Genomic DNA, 20,487 nt, shown 5'->3' with positions numbered 1-20,487 from the left:
GAGCAACAAATGAACAACAGCAAACATTTACTTTGTACCATGAAAGATATGTGTGGGAAGTAAGAAGACACAATGTCTGGTGCGTTTGTGGCCCCCACATTTTTGCCCCCCCCCCCCCCCCATTTAGATAACCTGCAGGTACGTGTAGGGTATAAAACATTTGAGAGTTTTTGAGGAAGAAAAGACTAAAATAATGTGCACTTGAGCTGTGAAAATAAACATAAATGCTGTCCATCCCAAAGTTTTGAAACACTTGCTGAGAATTCCCTGGCTTGCTCTCTCGTCTGTCTCTCCCTCCCACCCGAAGCCCACAGCAGTCGAGGTCAAACTTGGTCACACACTCATGTTAAGTGTCCTTTTGTAAAGACAAATGTTTCAACGGTGCTTCTCAAAATATCTGGTTCTCATGGTGATGGATGTGCATTACAAAAGAGAAGACGCTGCAATCAGTCACCAGCACATAATCATCAACCTAATTAGTTGCATAATTATTGCTTGTTGTCTATTAGTACCATAAGATAAAGTTTTAAATGACCGGTAAATTCAGGAGTTGAATACAGCACTGATTGCTCTCCCCCTGGGTTGCTCATCCCTCCTCCTTCCTCCATCATCCAAGCCAGGTCTTTGAAACAGCAACAACACATTTCTTTCAGTCATCAACTCGGTTCTCTACTTCTGCAGCCACTGAAAGCAGTTTATGTACCTGCAAATGACTGAGAAAAAACTACATGTGCTCTGAACTTTGGACTGAAAGGGTCTTTGATTCGCGTGACGATCATATAGATCGAATCGTCGTCATCTTCCGCTTCGTTCTTACTAGTAAGGGTCGCGGGGGGCTGGAGCCTATCCCAGCATCTACGGGCGAGAGGCGGGGTTCACCCTGGACAGGTCCATCACAGGACCAACATACAGAGACGAACAACCATTCACACTCACATTCATACCTACGGTCAATTTAGAGTATCAATCAGCCTCGTCTCCAAATTGCATGTCTTTGGACTGTGGGAGGAAGCCGGAGTACCAGAGAGAACCCACGCAGGCACAGGAAGAACATGGAGACTCCACACAGAAAGATCCTGTGCCCGAGCCGGGACTCGAATCCGGAACCTTCTTGCTGTGAGGCCACAGTGCTAACCACTGCACCACTGTGCAGCCCTATAGATCGAATAATGATAAAAATTAGTTTCTATTTATGTGGATGGAATGGTCTGAGAAAAGGATGCACATTGACGACTTGAGCCACTCTATTCTGGTCAAATAACACCTAATTATGTAGCTATGGCTACCTGAAGAGAAGGAGGAACTCAGAGCGGGAAAGCAAGGAACAACATAAAGTGTGAGATGACTTTATGATGAGAAAAATAAAGGCTGAGATGTGGGAAGATTGGGGACCTCATATGTGTGTGCGTGTGTTAGAGGTGGGGGGGGCACAGGGGTAAGAGTCTATGGTGAGGGGTCAAGAGAGGGGTGGTATAAATGTGAGGGGTCACTGATGAGAGTGAAGCAGTGTTCTCTGACACAGCCAGACTGTCTGTCTACTCTGCACTAAGGAGTTTAGGGACACAGGGACTGCTGCTGGTCCAGACAGCTGCCAGAGATCAAGGAGAAGTGCTCCAACCCCCCACATTCAAATTCTTCCTCCAAATCCTACAGAAAACAATAGGAAGCCTTTAAACGCCCTGCCAAACCAAAGAAAAACAACTGCAAAAGTATGGGTGTATAAATATAAATATATAAATATATATATATTTACACACACACACACACACACACACACACACACACACACACACACACACACACACACATATATATATATATATATGAACATCAGGCCAGGTGAAAACATAGGCTATACCCAAACGTAATGCTAATAAGGCGTGCTAAGTAGTTGCCAGCTGCTGTCCTGGTGTGATGAGTGACCTGCAGGGGCTGAACTCATTCTTGCAGCCCTTAAATGAGGTTTTAAAACCTGAATTGTCTCACAGAGGCTCTGACATATCAAAGGACAACATATAGAAATAAACTTTTTTTTTTTTCAGAGTGCCTGCTACGTGACACAAAAACAGTGTGCTGCAGTTGTATAGCTGGTTTATACACTACCAAGTCTCTTATTCACAACTTGAATTGCAGTTTCTGAATGTCATCATTTGTCTAGTTGGACATTTTTGTATGCATGTAAATGCCTCTACTTCTTAACCCTCAGTTATTTGTTTCCATCTTATTTCATGCCATAGTGGTAACTTTAATGAAACATTCACACGTTTGCTACTAGCAGGTTTATATCAGATTGAAAATGTAAATTCTCACACACAGCCTCGCTGTCTAGACAGTTTCAGGTTTGAAGTTCATGTATGAAAGCAGCTGTAGTACCAACATGAGGAAGGATAGGTGCCATTCATGGTCATAGATTGTAAACCAAACTAGGAGGAGATCAAAATCCAGAAGCTGCATGAAACAAACACATGAGGAATTACCTGCTTTGTGTATATAAGTCATCATTTGAATGCTGATTAGTTTGTCTTGGTTACTCTCTCATTAGCACAGGCAAGAGAGAAAACATGTCTTACTTGTTGCCACCTCGGTGGATCTAGGATGGTGGCCAAGCTGTGCTGGGTACCAAGACTCTGCTGTGAGCAGCAAGAGATTTATTTTATGGTTGTGACAACTCCGGGAGAGTCCAATTTCAGCATTTACACTATCGTTTTCATGCCTTGGGATTTCTTTTTGCAACTCATTTTAAGATTATACAGGCTGATTGAATTATTTTTTCATTCTTTATTAGAAATATTGCACCTCACCTATGAAGGCACAAAGAACAAGCTAGTGACTTCCCTGCCTGCCAGCTGTTTCCTGAGGTAACCTGCACCTGTGACACAGTGGGAAGGTCATTGTCAACTGAATCAGTGTAATTTGGGAGCATCTCTCCTCCCCGTCAGAGAGCAGCTAAATGCATTATAGGCGAAAACCTGCTGTGTGTGTGTGGGAGAGTGTGTGGGAGAGTGTGTGTGTGTGTGTGTGGGAGAGGGTGTCTGCCTTTGTATAGATGTCAATCAGTCATTGTGTCTCTCCCTTCGTCCTTTTATGACCTGGCATGATGCAATTGTGCAAGCCAGTTAGGTGCAGAGGCCCACAGCAGATGAGCCATCGCAATGATGGGCTGGTCCCTGCCGCGCACTGATAGGACGCCGTCTCTTTCTGTTCAAACAGAGGTCTAATCAGACACTTTAACAGGCTGCCTTGTTCAAACACACCGTGCTCAGCACTCCGGATCTGGCAAACACAGGCTTCTATTCGTGTGTGTGTGTATGTGTGTGTGAGTGTGCATGCGTACACATGCTGAGGGTCAGTGTAATTAGTGTTGTGAGGAGATGGAAATGGGATGTAGAAATTTGTCTTGCTCGTTATATTCCTGTAGCCTCCTCCTCATTCTGTCACAACACCCTGCCTGTTAAACATCACAGTCTTTCACCTCCTGCTGGTGAGTAAGTTTATACATATGTGAGTAGCAGGTATTGCTAGTGCTGCTGGGATATAAATACATTTTTACAGGCACATCATGTGGACTTGCCGCCCTCTGGGATGAAGCAGGTCTAGCAGGTGTAAATCATTAGTAAGGTTAAAGTTAAGGGTACAGCTCCATGAAATACAAGGAAACAGGAACCATATCCTCCGAGGGCATAGTAACACAACTCTGCTAGTAGGTTTACTTGATAGGAAAAGTCAAATTATTGTATTTGTCTGACTAACATTGCAATTTGCAAAGTCAGACTAACGCACCGAGATAGAGTCGTATGGAGTTAGGAATACAATTATTGGGACATGTTTACACCGAAAAACACCTGCCTGTCATTCTGTGCATGTTCCATAGGCTCCACTGCAGTGGTTAACCTGGGAGATGGGGGGGGGGGGGGGGGGGGGGCATGATGGTGGGTGAAACTACAGTGAAAACAACACATGTGACAAAAAGACAAACCTCATTCTGTCTCAGTTTGAGGAATTGTTTGTTTGTCCCTAATAGTCAGTTCAAATAATATCCACCATTCAAGAGGCAGGCTGCCGGCTGCTGGGTAACGTGTTTTGGTATGTGACACAAACAGGTGAACCAGACCGCCAGCTCTAAGGGGTCATACCACCACCCGGCATTCTGGCGGCAGACACCATGTACACACACTGTACATGGATACAGGGACAACAGTGGTCCAATTAAATGACTGCAACTGTGCGTGTAAACTCCAGTGTGTATGTTTGTTCTTGTGTAACCTGTCATCACTCTGCTAAAAAAGGTTGTATTTCTACAATCTAATCATAATAACTGTGGGAGGCTCTCAGTCCGGGATGGAGCAATGGTGTCCTTGAAAAATATCTTCAGGAGAGAACCAAAATAAGTCAATCTGGGAAAATCCCTCCACATCCAGGGGAAAAACTTGCAAGGATGTCCCTGCACAGCAGCGAGTTAAATCTTTTAATAACTATTCACTTAAAGAGCATTGAAGATCGCTTTATTATATTTGAGCTCATGTTTCAGTTACAATAGTTTCTGTAACAAAACTTACTCAGTATTCAAATGTGCACCTTCTCCAGTTAGCAAAGCAGCATCGATGTAATTATAAACTCCAGGTAATGGTGCAGCATTTATCGCCAGTGAGAGGAAAAAGTGGCATTTTTCAAACAGTGGCTATGTTTTTATCCTTAGCAGTTTTCTTTCATTTGTTTCCAAGGTTTACTATCATTATCTCACTGCTCCGCCTCTCTACTCCTGTAACTGCTTCATCTTAAAACTTTGGCCAGCGTTTTATGGAGAAACATGTACAGGAAGCATCAATATATTCGCGGTATCTCGGGAAAATCTCTGACCCCTATTCCGATCACGGATTCTCTTAGTGTGGCAGGGCACAATTCTCACTGTGAACATTCAACAGTAACTCAGTGCAGCTCCTTATCAGTTTGACTCCAAGATAAAAGACGACGGCTGAGTGAATAATACACCAGGGCAGGCTGTACAAGCAGCCACAACAGGAAGTGCATCAGCACTAAGGGCTCGGACAACAAGATGCAGAAAAGCAGGAAATAACAATGTGCGGCCCCTTTCCTTGTCTTATTTGTCTATTTTATTATTAATTTGAAATAGTTGATTTTACCAAAAGGATATCCATCAATCCATCCATCCATTTTCTACCGCTTATCCTGTTAAGGGTTGTGTGTGTGTGTGTGGGGGTGGGGGTGGGGGGGGTGGGGGGGGTGGAGCCTATCCCAGCAGCCTTCAAGTGTGAGGCGGAGTTCACCCTGGATGCAAGGCCAACACATTTTAACAGACGACCTACCCTACTGCTCTGTGACATGTTTGCAGAATTGCTCATTTATTTATTATTTTATGCTGTGTGTGTGTGTGTGTGTGTGTGTGTGTGTGTGTGTGTGTGTGTGTGTGTGTGTGCGCAGTTGCAGGTACAGTCTTCCTGGAACCCACAAACATATTGTACTCATACAAAAACATCATTCCACTGTGCTTTAATCCCTCTGTGTGTGGTGGGTCTACTCCACAGAGATTAATTAGATTTAATCTGAGGCTAAGGGGAAACGCACCACAGTATGAATATATTTTGTTGTAGCCTTAAAGGTGTTGCGAGTACAATTCTAGACATTTTTGAGGGTCATTTCCTGTATTTTTCATAGAACATGAGATAATCCGACTCTCGCAAGGCCTTTCGGTTAAGGGTCCACATCTGGCAAGAGAGACTGCTATTTCAAAAATTCTGCTTTTAGTAGAAAGTTCAGCATTTGCGTGAAGTTGATTGGCGATTATGTCATTGTAGCCAATCGGGTAACACAGGTAGAGTCAAGTGAACAGAATATATGGCTTGTGCTCATGAAGTAACACAACTGGTCCAAGGTTAAAGTTTCCAGTGAAGTAACAAGAAAATCAAATCAGGGTAAACAGAGGTTAAAACTGTCCCCGAGCGAACTGTCGTTTCCTCTCCTGTGATTGACGGGAGGTTGTGTCATCCACATTATTGTTTTTGTTTCTGAACCCCTTCAGCTATTTCATGAAAATATGTTCATTTTACATTCCAATTAAGTAGAAGTCATTCAAAGGAGGTGAGGCGAGGTTTAATAAGAAATAATTGGAACATGTTCAGCTTTTTCGCTCTGAAATTGGATATACAACAAAATTAATTTCATTAATTTCTGCTACAGTAAACAGTAATACATAAAGCTGAAACCATAGGGATGGATGTGTTTTACACAAAGGATTATTATTTCCTGTTGTGGGACTCTGCTGGAACGATCGCATACTCTCAAACGCATGAGTTATTAGAATTACATTTAACGTGACTGGCTTTATTTGATGATTTTGATGACTCATACTTTTATGCCATTTTAGTGTTTGGTGTTTGAGAGATGGAATGACAACCTTTTGGAGGATGTCCTATAACATGGTCTGTGGACAGGTTTTATTAGGCGTCTGTGTGTGTTCTGTTGAATGATGGGGGTTGTCTAGCACTCTGCACTGTGAGGAGACTGAGTTGATGGCTACTACTGGACATCCCACTTCACTTAAGAGGAGTTCTGAAGACTGATATGCTAAACCACCCAAGACAATAAAGAAGAGCAGTGGACATGAAATCAAAACTTTACGTGAGGGGATAAACTAGAAACTGGACGGAACAACAAAAAGTCTGAGGCGGCACGTGGTGCAGTGGTCAGCACTGTGGCCTCACAGCAAGAAGGTTCCAGGTTCCAGTCCCGGCTCCAGCACAGGATCTTTCTGTGTGAGTCTCCATGTTCTCCCTGTTCCTGTGTGGGTTCTCTCTGGTACTCCAGCTTCCTCCCACAGTCCAAAGACATCAAGAGGGGTCGAGGCTGATTGATACTCTAAATTGACCGTAGTTGTGACTGTGAGTGTGAATGGTTGTCTGTCTCTATGTGTTGGTCCTGTGATGGACTGGTGACCTGTCCAGGGTGAACCCCGCCTCTCGCCTGAAGGCTGTTGCGATAGGCTCCACCCCCCCGCCACCCTGAACACGAATAAGCGGAAGAAAATGGATGGATGGATGGATGGGACAAGACGTCTGGAAAAACTAAAGTCAGAAACCAGAGAAACCATGTTTCAGTGACATGTTTTACCACCTACTACCCCAAGAGTCATCATGTGAGGTCAATATTTACAGTATGACACACTGGCACATATTAACATTAGATCCTGAGTTACCTTCCATTTTAAGTGACCAACCTTTAGGGATGATCTATTTCACGCAAACTTGTCCTAGAAGGCAGCTCAGTTTCAACAAACCCTGGAAACCCTGACTGAAAGTCCTCTTGCGAAGAGGAATTAAAGCTGCAGGAATTGCACTCAATCCCACGACTCTGTAAGAACATTGTATTCATATCAACCCCACAGAGGAAAAAGTTCCCTGTCAAGAGCGTCATCACCTGCGCATCTGCTCACGATGTGTATGATCAGCTGATCATGTGACATCACTTCCCGGGCAAACCAGCGAGGAATGAGCTGTCATTCTGCAGGTGGAACATTCTTTTATTTTATCATGAAAAGAAGAAACAAAACTTCTTAAAAACTTGTATTTGCTATCATACTGTCACGTTTTATGAGAACACGTTTGAAGCATAAACCCGTAACAAGTCTAAGAAAAATAAATTACAGAACATAATAAAAACATTGTAAAAACAATCTTTGTAAGGTTGTACAGGTTATGTAGCTGAGTTGACCTCTTCCACCTGTCTGACCCTCCACTTGGGTACATCCATAGCAGAGTACCTCAGCAAAAACTCCATCTTCAGGGCAACAAACGCATCTTTCAACTTTAACACTCCGCATTTTCACTGTGCAGTACTTTACTTTGTCTTTCAGCAGTTGTAGCTCCAGGTGGAGCCCCCACGTGTCTGGTCTGAGCTTCCCCAGTTCATCTCAGACAGCATCCGTCTCCTCATTTATTCTTAAAGCGGTCGGCTCACCTGAGCAGCGTTTACCAGCTCTTATTCCGCAGCTTCATCTTCAGGGCAACCACCTAATCTTTGAACTATCAAAGCTGCTGTTTTGCAGAACATGATTGTTTTCTTCCAGCTGTAGGGGGAGAACATTTAGGAAACAGAGGACAAACTGGTTCACTGCCACCATCTTGGCTCTTGCACCGTCATAGAAGAAGCAAGTAAAAAGTCCACTTTCCAGTTTTTATTCTTCCTGACTTCATGGGACAAATTAGAGTCCATTTTAACAACCAATTATATCACAAATAACTGGGTCATCATTGCATCTAAGAAACCTTGAAGTGAATATCTGCAGTTTGTGTGAATGTGTGTGCGTGTGTGTGAAATGGTTTTCATTTACTAGAGAGTCATTTCTGAAATCTGGGTGAGGTTTTGGTTGGATCGTCAACTACTGTAAGACAGTGTAATGTCCAAACAAGAATAGTTGTCCAAAATTGTGTGTGTGTGTGTGCGAGCGTGCGTGCAGGGTTTGTCATGCAATGGCATGGGTCATCTATAATATATGAGTTCTACACTCATGCATTTAACACTTGGTTTCACTTGATTTACTAATATGCCTCCTCACCACAGGGGATCGAGTTATCATTAAAACATCTCTTTCCTGCTCTCTTTGCAGAAAAAAATCACCTATACACTGGAAAAATAGGCTGCGAGAGGAAAACAGAGTTCAGGTGCCAGAACACACACACGGAACCACTGACAAATAGTCAGATTATGAAATTATGTAATATCCCTCAAGCAAGCATTTGTCACATGCGGCATTAAAAAAAAAATGTCTTTAAATCCAACATGAATAAAAACTATTTTGAAGAACTGATAATTCATCTTGAATATGTATGAGCCTCTGAAGGTCAAACCAATGGCATCAGAGGTGATTTCTATCCATAACACTGCCTACCTTTTAAAGAGACACTTCACCCAAAAAGTGTACTTTCAGCTTTGCCTTTCAAGTACTCATGAATAGGCGTCTTGAGCTAACAAAAATGTTTTAACCCTGCATTATTTTGTGACTACACGATGTAGAAACAGGCAGCGAGGTATATTTGGCTTGAAGCTAACGTCACCCTTCTCAACCAACAACGTCTGACATCTTACAACAGCAAAACTGTCAAAAACATCTGTTAAACTCAAGCACATAATAGAATAATCCACATCTTCTTTATCCAGCCAGATGTTGTATATGGTTTATTGTTTATTTATAACTACTTACAATTCCTGTTTAGCACAACGGAGAACAAGCGCAGACGGCCATGAATGTTTTGGTTTACAATAGAATAGAAAAGAATAGGATGGGATAGAGTAAATCTTTATTGTCCACTGAGATGGAAATTTGTCTTCAGCTCACCAACACAGAAGGCAGACAGTGGTGAAAAACAGACAACACCACTCGCACATTTTGCATTGTATGAATACAAAAGGAACACAATAAAAGCACAGGGACCGAAGTAAAAAAAGAGATCAAAGTACACTTCGCACAGTTCCTGTCAAACGTCTGTTGACTGGTCAGAAAGGTGTTGATGGTACTGAACGTACCAGCTGGTTGAGCTCAGCACTCCCATAAACAAGCAATGAACAGGAAGGGTTAGAGTTTTTGGTTTGGATTACCGCTTGAACAGCTGGACTGTAAACTAATGGCAGTTTTGCTGTTGTACTGTTGCGGTAGCCGTTGTCAGCTGTCAGTCTTCATGAGCTTCAGGCTAAATGTGTGTGGCTGGTTTGTTCTGCATTCTGGGATCACAAGGAAGTGGAGCAGGAGGGGAAAAAACACCTATTTGTGAGTCTTTAAAAGGCAAAAAACAGATTTCTGGCAAAGTTCTCCTCAGACGGTGCTCAGTGTAAAAACATTAAGGCAGAATGTAACTGAAAAGTGCTTTCCAGCAAAGTAAACAGATGGCTTTGTTCATCCATGAGTAGCAAGGATTCATGTGGAAAGCAGTTGTCATTCGTATAAAATATTCTTGAAATTATTCCTTCTAATGACTGGCGACCTGTCCAGGGTGAACCCCGCCTCTCGCCCGTAGATGCTGGGATAGGCTCCACCCCCCGTGACCCTTACTAGTAAGGAATAAGCGGAAGACGACGATGGATGGATGGATTCCTTCTAATGCTCAGTGAGGCCTGCTTGACCGCATGCAAGTGAAGTGTTTAAGTACCGCTTGTGCCTGGAATAGATCCAACAACACAGCTGTGGTCAAATGATCATCATTTCTGAAAACATGAGCTCTTCCCACGTCGTTGCAGGTAGGATGTCTCGAGAGTGACAGACAGCTCACGCAGGACATGGTTGTACAGCGTTCACTTTTACAGTGTAGCTGAAAAATCATTTTTTGTTGAAGTAAAAGACTGCGTCTTCGTTTTTAACCATGACAAACACTGACATCATTTCCCGCCATGAGCGTTTCGGCACAAATCCAATTTCTTGTTGTATTCATGATGACGTGAAATTCTCGCTTACCTAACTCACAACTTAGCACCAGTCGACACAAAGGGTGCGTTTCCACTGGCTCACTTCAGCTCAGGTTGGATGGGGTAGGGTCAGTTTGGCCCCGTTTCCACTACTAACTGTTTCCATTTTGGTCCCTGCTCCGCTGGGGTTCCAAGCGAGCTGAGTGGGGACTAAAATGTGACGTAAACACACAGCGGGGCGCTGATTGGGTAACTTACCCGCTTACGTCATCTACTTTGTATCATCTTCAGTGGAATACTGGTCGATTGCTTGGTGAAGTCTTTTCTTCTTTTCTTGGGTGTTCTGTTTCACTGCTTAGACCTTGCCTGTCTGTCGTCCCCCACTTTCAGTTTAAGCAAAAACCACTGACCGAGCAACAGGATAACCCTGCCACCATGTCATCCATTGTTGTTGTGTCACACACAAATGATGCCGGGGAACTCTCGGCTTTTGAGTCCACCCACGGTGACGTGGTACTCGGTGTTAGTGGAAACGCTGACCCCAAGTGGCCCGAGCTGAAGCGAGCCAGTGGAAACACGCCCTAAGAGCAAGTACCTCGTTGAGTTTGTGTGACTGATTTAAATCTTTTGGGGGGTGAACATTCATGAGAATGGTTGACATGGTTTGTCACTCAACTTTTACTTGACTCTGCTTTCGACTACTGAAAAAAATAGAAATTAGGCTCAATTCAATTAATCTGATGTCACCAGACATAATTAGAATTATAGTCCGTCTTAATTCTATTTCAGTTACAGCTTCATATAATCCATCTTGCTTTAAGGGTCAGGGTGAAGCCATTACAGACATAAAGGGATTTGTTCATGTTGTTGCCTGGGAAAAAAAAGAGAATGGGAGAATGGAGAAGAAAAAAGGTGGGAAATGAAAGAAAAAAGGAAAAAAATGATGACTTGGATAAAAGAGCAAAAAAGAAATAGATGGAATCTGGAGAAAAGGATTGGTATAGGAGGCAGGAGGACTGTTTGCGTGCAGCAGCATTCATCTCTGTCAGAGTGTTGGTCAATATTATCCCTGGTCTGGACCACTGGATGTCACTGTAAATGATTGATATGGCAATAACCTGTTTACCCAGGTGGCTTAAATCAGTGGTATTCATGCCGCTATTGAATAAACAGCATGAACCCAATCCTCTGCAATACGATGCAGGTTCACATGCACATCTATAAACAGATACACATACAAACACACTGCCTGTTGCTCAGGAGTACACAGGACTGCTTTTGAACTGTATACCGAGGCTACACCTTTTGGGTACACCAGTGGTGACGAGGCTGGAGGATGGCACTGGAGACACAGACAGATGATTCTTCAGCAGGATCAGCTCAAGTGTCCTTGCTGAACCCTCACTTGCTCTTACTCCCTGTGGAACTGACAGAAGACAGAATCCCAAATGCAAATCCTTCCAGGACACAATATTAGTGCTTAGAGTCACTTTTTACTCTGTTCTGGAGCTGTAATCTCACTCAACTAGTTGGACAGAAAGCATGAAAACATCTGGACTGATGGTTTATCCACCGCAGAGCAAAGAAACTAGCAATCATGCCCTAAATGCGAATGAAAAAGCAAAACAAACTTGAGTCTCCAGTGTACCTTGGACTAATTACAACTGTAAAAGAAGCCAGATCGCATACAGGAAACCCACACAAGAGTAGATGCACACACAAACACAATGAGCCTGGTAACAATCTGAAATTCTTGTTTCTGAGAGCAACAATGCTATGTGGAGTCACAGTGCCATAGCTGCAATCGCTCCCAATGTAAGCCCTATCACTGAGGTTACAGGGAATTATCCAGGAGGCTGTTTACTCTGACTGAAAGTTGCCCTCTGTGCTCTGAATGACCTGATTCTGGATCAGATCTGAAGATCTACTCAGAGATAAGATATACCGCTGCTCCTCAGGCTTCAACCCTCGGCAGAGTCACTTCGACTTTTCCCCTGCTGTCTCCACCCAACTCAGGGCTGCTGGTGTCTCCTGCTCCCTGCTGGTCAACTTATCGGCCAGTGCCGCCACCCAAAATACTCACACAGGAGCACAAGCCATGCATACACGTTCTGACAGAGTGCTCTAAATTTAAACATAGATTAGATTTACTACTGACCAGCTCCCGGTGCTTCACAGGAAACCTCCATCAGCCCAGCATATGGTGCATTAAGCTATTAGGTTGTCTGCGGCGCCGCATTATTTTTACAGCAAAGCTTCATCACACAGTACTTGGAAATGTGAAGTGAATTTTTCTCCCAAATGACAAGAGAATAGAACAGAATCAATCTTGTCCTGTTAACTGTTGATATTCTTAAAAAACAAAAACAAAGGAAAATTACCTCTTAAATTGAAAAGAATGAAACTGATATGTTTCATGTTTAACTACACATTTTGAGTACTTTCAAAATAAGAGGTGAGGAATCCATTCCAACCAGTGATAAATTTAAATTGTGCTGATTTTAAAATTATGTGGCGGCATTCGCTTACAACACACATTTCTGTTTCTAAAAACTGAAGAAGAAAAGTATTTAATCATTCACAAAGATAAATTAACTTCAATTCAAGTATTATTTTGTAATTCTGTAACCATCCGTGTCCACTCGACGAGTGAACGCCTGTCTGATTGTGTATGACCGCTATTGTTGACATTACAACGCCGGCGTTACCTTTGCCTTGAATCCACCTGATCTACAGCTTGATTTGCATTATGGTCAACCATCCAAGCTTAATCTTAGCATCCAGATATGTACAATGTAAACTTTTCAACCTGACAATGACAGAATGGAAGGGTGTTTGTTGAACCACCTTACATTCAGTATTAAATATTACAATATGTGGATCTGAAAGGAGAGTTATTGCTGGCAAGCTACTTTGTGAAAATACATTAATTATATAACGCTGGTCCCCAATGCTTTGGACGTTTTCTGTTCAAACCAATTAAAATGTTGTGTAATGTCTATGATAAGGGATGAGAGCGTGTGAAGCGGATGGAGGTGGAATAAACGTGCCGTGAGGGGAAGAGGCCTCAGGCTTACTCTGTTCTGAACCAGAACTTAGCTAAAGGTGGGCCATTTTGATGTCAGAAACCTCACAACCTTTGAAGAAACAGGTTTCAAACCTTCCAGGTCCTGCCTTGATTTGCTGCCCTTAGATTTATTAAAAGGTTGTTCGTCACCAGGCAACAGATGCGTTACAATTAGTCAATTGTTAACTGCTTTCTTTCCCAAAGCCCTGAAAGCAGCACTAATTAAGCATTAACACTTTACCACTAAAGGCTCAAATCACGCCTGCCGTTATTTCATTAAAGTATTGAGAAAATAATCGTCTAACCTGGACCTCACCACTGTACAGAGACCGTTTGTCCTGTTCAAGTTCTGAATAAAATTCTCAGCGAATATCCTGGTCTCCAACCTTGTGTTGCTGAACAGTATCACTGCATTCAATACCATTCATCAAATACATTAATAGACTAAACATTAGCTGGTTTTATAACAAGGGAGAGAATATTTTGTATCATAACATCTGTAGATGTTTATCAGGTGGCTTCCCTGGGGTTCCACAAGTGTGTGCATTAGGAACACAAACTTTTCGGAAAGTATTCTTATTTGCCAAAGGCAGACAAGAAGATAGATACAGTTGTCTCTTCTGTGCGTTCATTAGTGAGCTAAGTTACACAGAGACCGGCTGACTGCTTCTAGAAAAACCTCTGGAAGAACTAAAGCCATGCGCTTGGATTTGAATGCAAATAATATTCAAATCCACGCTGAAAATCTACTTGTTAACCCTGCTGTGGTTTACTTACCCTTGCTGTATTGCTTCAGTTTTATCAAATCTGCTACTCTATCAGATCATATATACACACACACACACACACACACACACACACACACACACACACACACGCAACAAGTGTGTTTAAATCTTAATGAAGTACTCCTTCACCAGCACTTTCAGCAGCACTTTTGCCAGAAGTCCAAGGAAATTAATTGTAACTGAGGTCTCATGGCAGACGTTACCACTAACAATAAGAAGTATATGCAAAGAGGTAATTAAAGAATTTAGATAACTCTTATGGGAACTGCTGAAACAACACTGAGCCTAAATAGTGGTTGGAAGATAATGGATGATTCATCCGTTCTCCGGGTTTTGTAACTGAGAGGGATTGAGAAAGGAGTCTGTTGTGACTGATGCCATGAACTACTGTCTGGATTTATGTTTTCACATGCATGCGAACGCTCGAATGTATAATTGCACACACATGCCTGCCTACCTTCCAGGGGTTTAATTAGGAAAAGCAAATACATATAAATACATTCCTATTGCAGCTCTGAAAAGACCTGCTTAAATGAGAGACGTCACATCGGGGAGGAAAGGGGATTTTCAAGAGAAAGTATCAGAAAATGCATTATGAGCATGCTTTTCCCCTTGATGACAGGTAAACCACTAAAATGGCGTTTTCAGCAGATGAAAGACAGAGCTGTTCTAACCTCATCTTTGTATTGAGAGGAGATACAAAAACATTTACTTTGTATAGGAAGGATTGCGGGCTGCTTGTTGGAAAAGACCCTGTAGTTTCACCCAGACACCCCAGTTCATGGATTTTGAGGAAAAACTGTAGCGCAAAGGACTACAATCATTACAATTCTGACATATATAATTTGTTGAAAATGAAGTTGTGCTTGTGTATAATCTGTAATGTAAATGAATTCAAATTTTCTGTTGGCATGGATATACACAGCCTTTCCTTTTCTCAGCCAGAAGAGGATACTTTTGGCTCCATGTCCAATAGCCTATTTAAGCTTCATCTCGAGCAGTGTGAGGAAGGACCATGTGGTTGTGGGCTCTCTTTGCGAAAAAATGAAAGCCAAATGTGAAGTGGCACTATAGAGATGCTTGTAGAGGGATCGCTGGTCTGGACAGAGAGAGCCAGGGGATAAATATAATTTCTGAAATAGATTCTCACACGACTTTTGTGGAAGATAAAAGTGTGACAATTGAATGCTACACTCAACCACAGTCTGTCCACATGAACAGAAGTAAAACACTGGCACCTATGGGTGTGTCTCTGAGACTGTTTGTGCATGATGTCGGATGGAGAGAGTCGGTGAGACACTCGGTGTGCCTGAAAAAGTCAGTTTATTGTGTTAGCCCAACTAAAAATGAACAGTCAAAATACATGGAAGCATATTAGTCCAGCTGAAATAGCCCATGGACTAACGGACCGGGGTAATGTGGTTGGGGGTTCACTTTTTCCAGCATGTACAGGCCTCAGTCGGCCCCAGACGGGGCTGTGTGCCTGTTTCGTGGGCTCCACCGCAATGTTTTGCCAGAAATCAACCAGCGCACACTCAGAGGGGGGCATCGTCATGGCTGGTGTGAAAACAACGCATTTCAGATGAGGTGACTAACTATTCCGTCTCAGTTTGAGGAGTTGGTGGGGTTTTTTTTCTTTCATTTAAATGTCTTTAATATAATTCTGCTGTTTGACGGAAACATTGCTTATTTACGCTTTTGTGATATAAAAAGGTGAACCAGCAGAAAGGCTGACTGCAACCATCTGGAAGGTTGAAATACATATTAAATTATGGACTCTAAAATTCACTTTTCTTTGACAGTCATAAAGATGAGCTAATGTTAAAAAATAATCTTGAAGCTCTTAAGCGATACTCACTCAGACAGCTTTCCAAATATGAATCTAAACATTTCTGCTTCCTTTCTTCACAAATTGGTAGTGCTTTATTTATGTTTTACATCTTTTTGCCCCAAGCCTATTATTCTTCAATTTTTGGCCCATAAATAATGAATGCTATGTGAGTGAGTCAGGGAGGAGTTTGGCTCTGGGGCTTGCAGGCATGGCAGCACGATAGAGTAAAGGAAAGAAAGAGAGGCACACAAAGAGGCAGACTGACCGGGAGAAGGAGCCAAGCCTTGGCAACTAGGCAAAAGAGAGAGATTAAATGCTTCATTGAAAAGAAGAAGAAATCATGGTAGACAGTAGCAAAACCCTAGTTTCTGACTGCTGCCTGGCACGGAATGATATGGAAGACAATACATCCTGCTTTTTGAAGTGCTTTTACATCTAACTGGATTAAAGAGGTTGACTTATTGGAATAAATCATGGAGAGGATTAATACCTGTAGCATGCTATTCTATTCTATAATTAAAGAGGGAACACATTTACTTGTAGCTGGAACCTGTCATGATAAAGTTGTGTTGGCTGCACAACGGTGCACCGGCTATAAAATAACGACACCATCTGTGCTCGATTGGTTCTCTATAAACCTCAGATTCACTATGGAATTCTGACGGCCAAATGTCCAGTGTGTTCCTAAATGTAACACTAACATATCGCTTAGCTGTATACCTGATCACTCCCTGCCCAGCAACAGCAGAGGACACTAAAAGATCAACAGCACTTTGGAAACAAAAGCCATGACAGAAGCATTGTCACTTGTACACACATTCAAGAGATCAAGTGAAACTGACACATTTTGAAATGGAGCGATGGAACGGTTGATTGTTTTGTGGACAGCTGGGATGGGTGACAGGTTGAAGGGTTAATCAGTAGATAATGAGAAATAGCATGAATTTATTCATTCACTTTGCCCACGATGAGACGTGAAAGCTGATAGAATTCCTGCAGTAGACCGTGTTGAGAAAGGGAAGTAGTTCTAGATTTGTTCTTGTGGAAGTTAACATGGCTCGGAGGTGGTCATTCCAGAGAGCAACACATTCAGCACATGCTGCTCTGCATTCAAGAGTGCTGTTAATCAAGCTTCCCTGCCTCTGGATCAGTAACTCACTTTAACAGTACATGTTCCAAACATACACAGCAATGCTGTCCTTGAACGATCGATAGACACAGATATACCACATGCCTGTCTGATATTGCTCTTTTATGAGTCAGTTTCCATGAACATGCTTTGATGAGCATTTTGAAAAATCCCATTAGAAAAAAAATTAAATGGTGGAAACAGGAAACGGAAACCCAACGAAAGACTGTCTCTGGACTTCGTGTAACCTGGTCGGCACTGCTGGCAACAAAGAACAATTACAGCTTGTGCAGTTGAAAGTAATTCCTCAAGACCTCTCAGCATTTTTGGACTGATAGCTGCAGGTGGCTGGACAACCTCCTCTTCTTCTACTCTGTTGTTACAGCCACGTGCAACGTTGCCTACACCGCAGACCTCCGACGGCTGCACGTAGCCTCGTTTATTTGCTCCAGTTGACGGCACAAAATGCAATGCACGTGTTTCCTGAGGTTACCACAGTTCGCTTCAATTTCATTTGACAATTAAAGGGAAACACAGTTACAAATGCCATCCGACAATGTACTTGGAACATCAACCGTGCATGAAAACACAGTCTAGCCTGTAAACAGAGCCGAGTGTGCGCAGCAGGACTGACCACAGATGAGGACTTGGAAAAAAAAAAGAAGGGTCATCCATCAAAATGAAAAATTTTATTTGGAAATTTGGCAGAACATTTGCTGCAAAATGTGTTGGTATCAGGCTGAAGATAGCATTGCCCAATCCACCGCATGCAAATCCAGTCCTGGTGACTGTTGTGTGTATGGAGAAATTCTGTTAACCTCACAATGATCACCTGTCACCTGTCGGGGAATACAAAAGACGGCCGACTGAGCAATCTCAGTCGAGCCGACGATTCAACCCGTGAACTTTGCTGGAGTCGTAAAATCCTGTATCATGACAAACAATGAGCAGTTTTCTGAACATCTCATAAACCATCAAAGTGGCTACACTCCCACGGTGTTGTATCTTCAAATATTGCTGTGTCTCAGATGAATGACCTAATTAAAGATACATAGGTGCCTTTTTTCTCTCATCTAAATCACAGTTCACTTTCAAAATCACGTATCTTAGGTATATAACTGACTCACTAACTAACTAACTAACTAACTAACTAACTTACTTTTACTTAGCTGCTGATTTTCAACAAGGAGTGGCAAAAGTACATTATGCATGGCTGACGTTGCTAACGGGAGGCTGATCGACAGCCTGAGAGTTTAGAAGTGTCTTTTCCTTGGAACCATTCCTCTTCCAGGTATTGATCTTTGACAAGGCTGCAGCTGATAGCTGAGCTGCAAGCAGCTTGGTCGCTCAGTCCCAGTGTTGCTGGTGCTGACAGGCCCAAAGCTGCATCATTATTAGAGCACTAAGCATTGGCAGTCAGGCTGCACTCTCCCCTCGCTCACCCCATGATAAACTACTGACGGGACAGTGGGCAGATAGGGTTCTCAGTATACATCAGCTCCGAAAAGCACATCAATTATTCAACCTCACATTGGCCTATTGTAATTACTCTGCATTGATAGGCTGCCAGCCCCCACAACCATAAGTCAATGAAATAAGCAACGAGATGCAAAAACTGTACTCCTGTGGCACTTCAAACAGCTACCTGATTAGGTCGCCCTTGCAGCCAGCAGAGCTCCACACTGCTGAGGTAGAGCCCACATGAAAGCAGAAATGAAACCAAACAAGTCTATACAACAGCACAGACAGTGGAATTAAATACATTACAATGAAAGGTGCATAGAGGTCTTGAATATGATATTTGACACGTCTTAAATGTAGGAAGGCACTTCTCTGTTTTGATCAGGAACAGGGAAGTGTTCAGACTAGAAAGAAAGCACAGAGCAGCTGCAACAATTCTTATGGGAGAAAAAAAAATCAACTCAGAAAGCCTCTAATTTTTTAGCCCGCGGTGAATTTATCAGCTAATAGCCAGCAAACAACTGCATGCATTGCAACCAAGCTTCAGCAAATGTTTTGAAGCGCGTGTCAGTCAAAAGTTAAATACAGCCGGCATAAAGTGATTGTATGTCCAAATATCATATCCAAAGTGGCCTGAAAAATGTCTTTAAGCTGTTGAAGCATGCAGGTAGACATTAACATAAAGTAACTGCATGCAAAGTAAATGTACATCCATGTCTGGAATCGGCTCAGATCTCCTCTGTGACTTGTTGAGCAGCTTTATGTCTTATTACTAGAGATGAGTGAAAGTTGCAAAATACATTCAAAGTTTTGACCAAAACTAAACAGCCAAAAGTCATCAGGAGACAGACAAAACTTGACGAATTAACAAAACCACACTCAGAATCAGAGCTCAGGAAGCTAATCAATGTCGCTGTTTACATTTCATATCAACTCTCTTCTTGGCTTCACTTTCACAAAGCCTGTGTAATCTCCAAAGATTGTTCATCAGTGTGCGTGTGAGCTAGTCATAAGAGATAGCAAACAGTGAGTAAGGAGGGCAGAGTGAGCGAAATGGAGAGGAAAGCACAGCATGACATCCCAGTTACCTCCTCAGTTGCATTGGACAAGCAAATGTCCATTCAGCATAGAGAAAGGAAAGAGAAGAAAGAAAGCAAGGTGACTTACTTGTAGAAAGGGTGATGGCAGACAAAGAGGTGCTCCCGTGTGTCTTTGTGAGCTTGATTGAGCTGTAACAGCCTCCCCTGACACAGATGCAGAGAAGGAGAGGGAGAGTGGTGAGAAGAGGGATGAGTGAGACTGGAGGCTTGACCCAGCGTGCCGGCTTTGCTTTGCCTGTGTGTGTGTGTGTGTGTGTGTGTGTGTGTGTGTGTGTGTGTGTGTGTGTATGTGTCTGTGTGTGTGTTTGTTGAGTTTCTCTGTTCCCACAGATTCCTTGGATGGGCTCTGAGTAGATAATCAACTCGCTCCTGAACCTCTTGTTCACTCAGCACATTGTTAACATTTCCAGCACACGCTTACATACAAAAACACACACACACACACCAACCTTTTCACGTTGCCATATCACACAGCTGGAGCATTTAGCATCACTCAGATAATGCAATAGTCTCTCTGCTTTTCCCCCCCTTAAATACTGATTCATAGGCAAATAATGAAAGCATCTCTTCCCAGAAGCAGCAGGGAGTTCCAGTGTTTTGAAGAGATAAGGACTTTGGGCTCCATTCACACCAGAAACAGACTGAGACAAATTGATCCGCTCATTCTCTTGGCCAGTTGTTTGTAAGTGAGTATAATGCTG

The 20,487-nt window shown here is 42.7% G+C and overlaps 1 protein-coding gene across 2 annotated transcripts in view; it reads right to left on the bottom strand.

Annotated features, from left to right (window-relative positions):
- Positions 1–19,929, bottom strand: part of sema6d (semaphorin 6D) — a 116,349-nt gene extending 96,420 nt beyond the window's left edge. The window contains exon 1 of one of the 2 annotated variants that reach the window (XM_086225647.1): positions 19,854–19,929. The gene's annotated coding sequence lies outside the window, so the exon portion shown is untranslated. The remainder of the gene's footprint in view (positions 1–19,853) is intronic. The other variant, XM_086225656.1, reaches the window with a different exon arrangement.
- Positions 19,930–20,487: the final 558 nt, after the last annotated feature.

The sequence above is a fragment of the Aulostomus chinensis genome, chromosome 2 (assembly GCF_037954235.1).
Source record: "Aulostomus chinensis isolate RoL2024-O1b breed Wild chromosome 2, RoL_Achi_v1.0, whole genome shotgun sequence".
Classification (NCBI taxonomy): Eukaryota; Metazoa; Chordata; class Actinopteri; order Syngnathiformes; family Aulostomidae; genus Aulostomus; species Aulostomus chinensis.
This window is presented reverse-complemented; position numbering and strand designations above follow the sequence as displayed.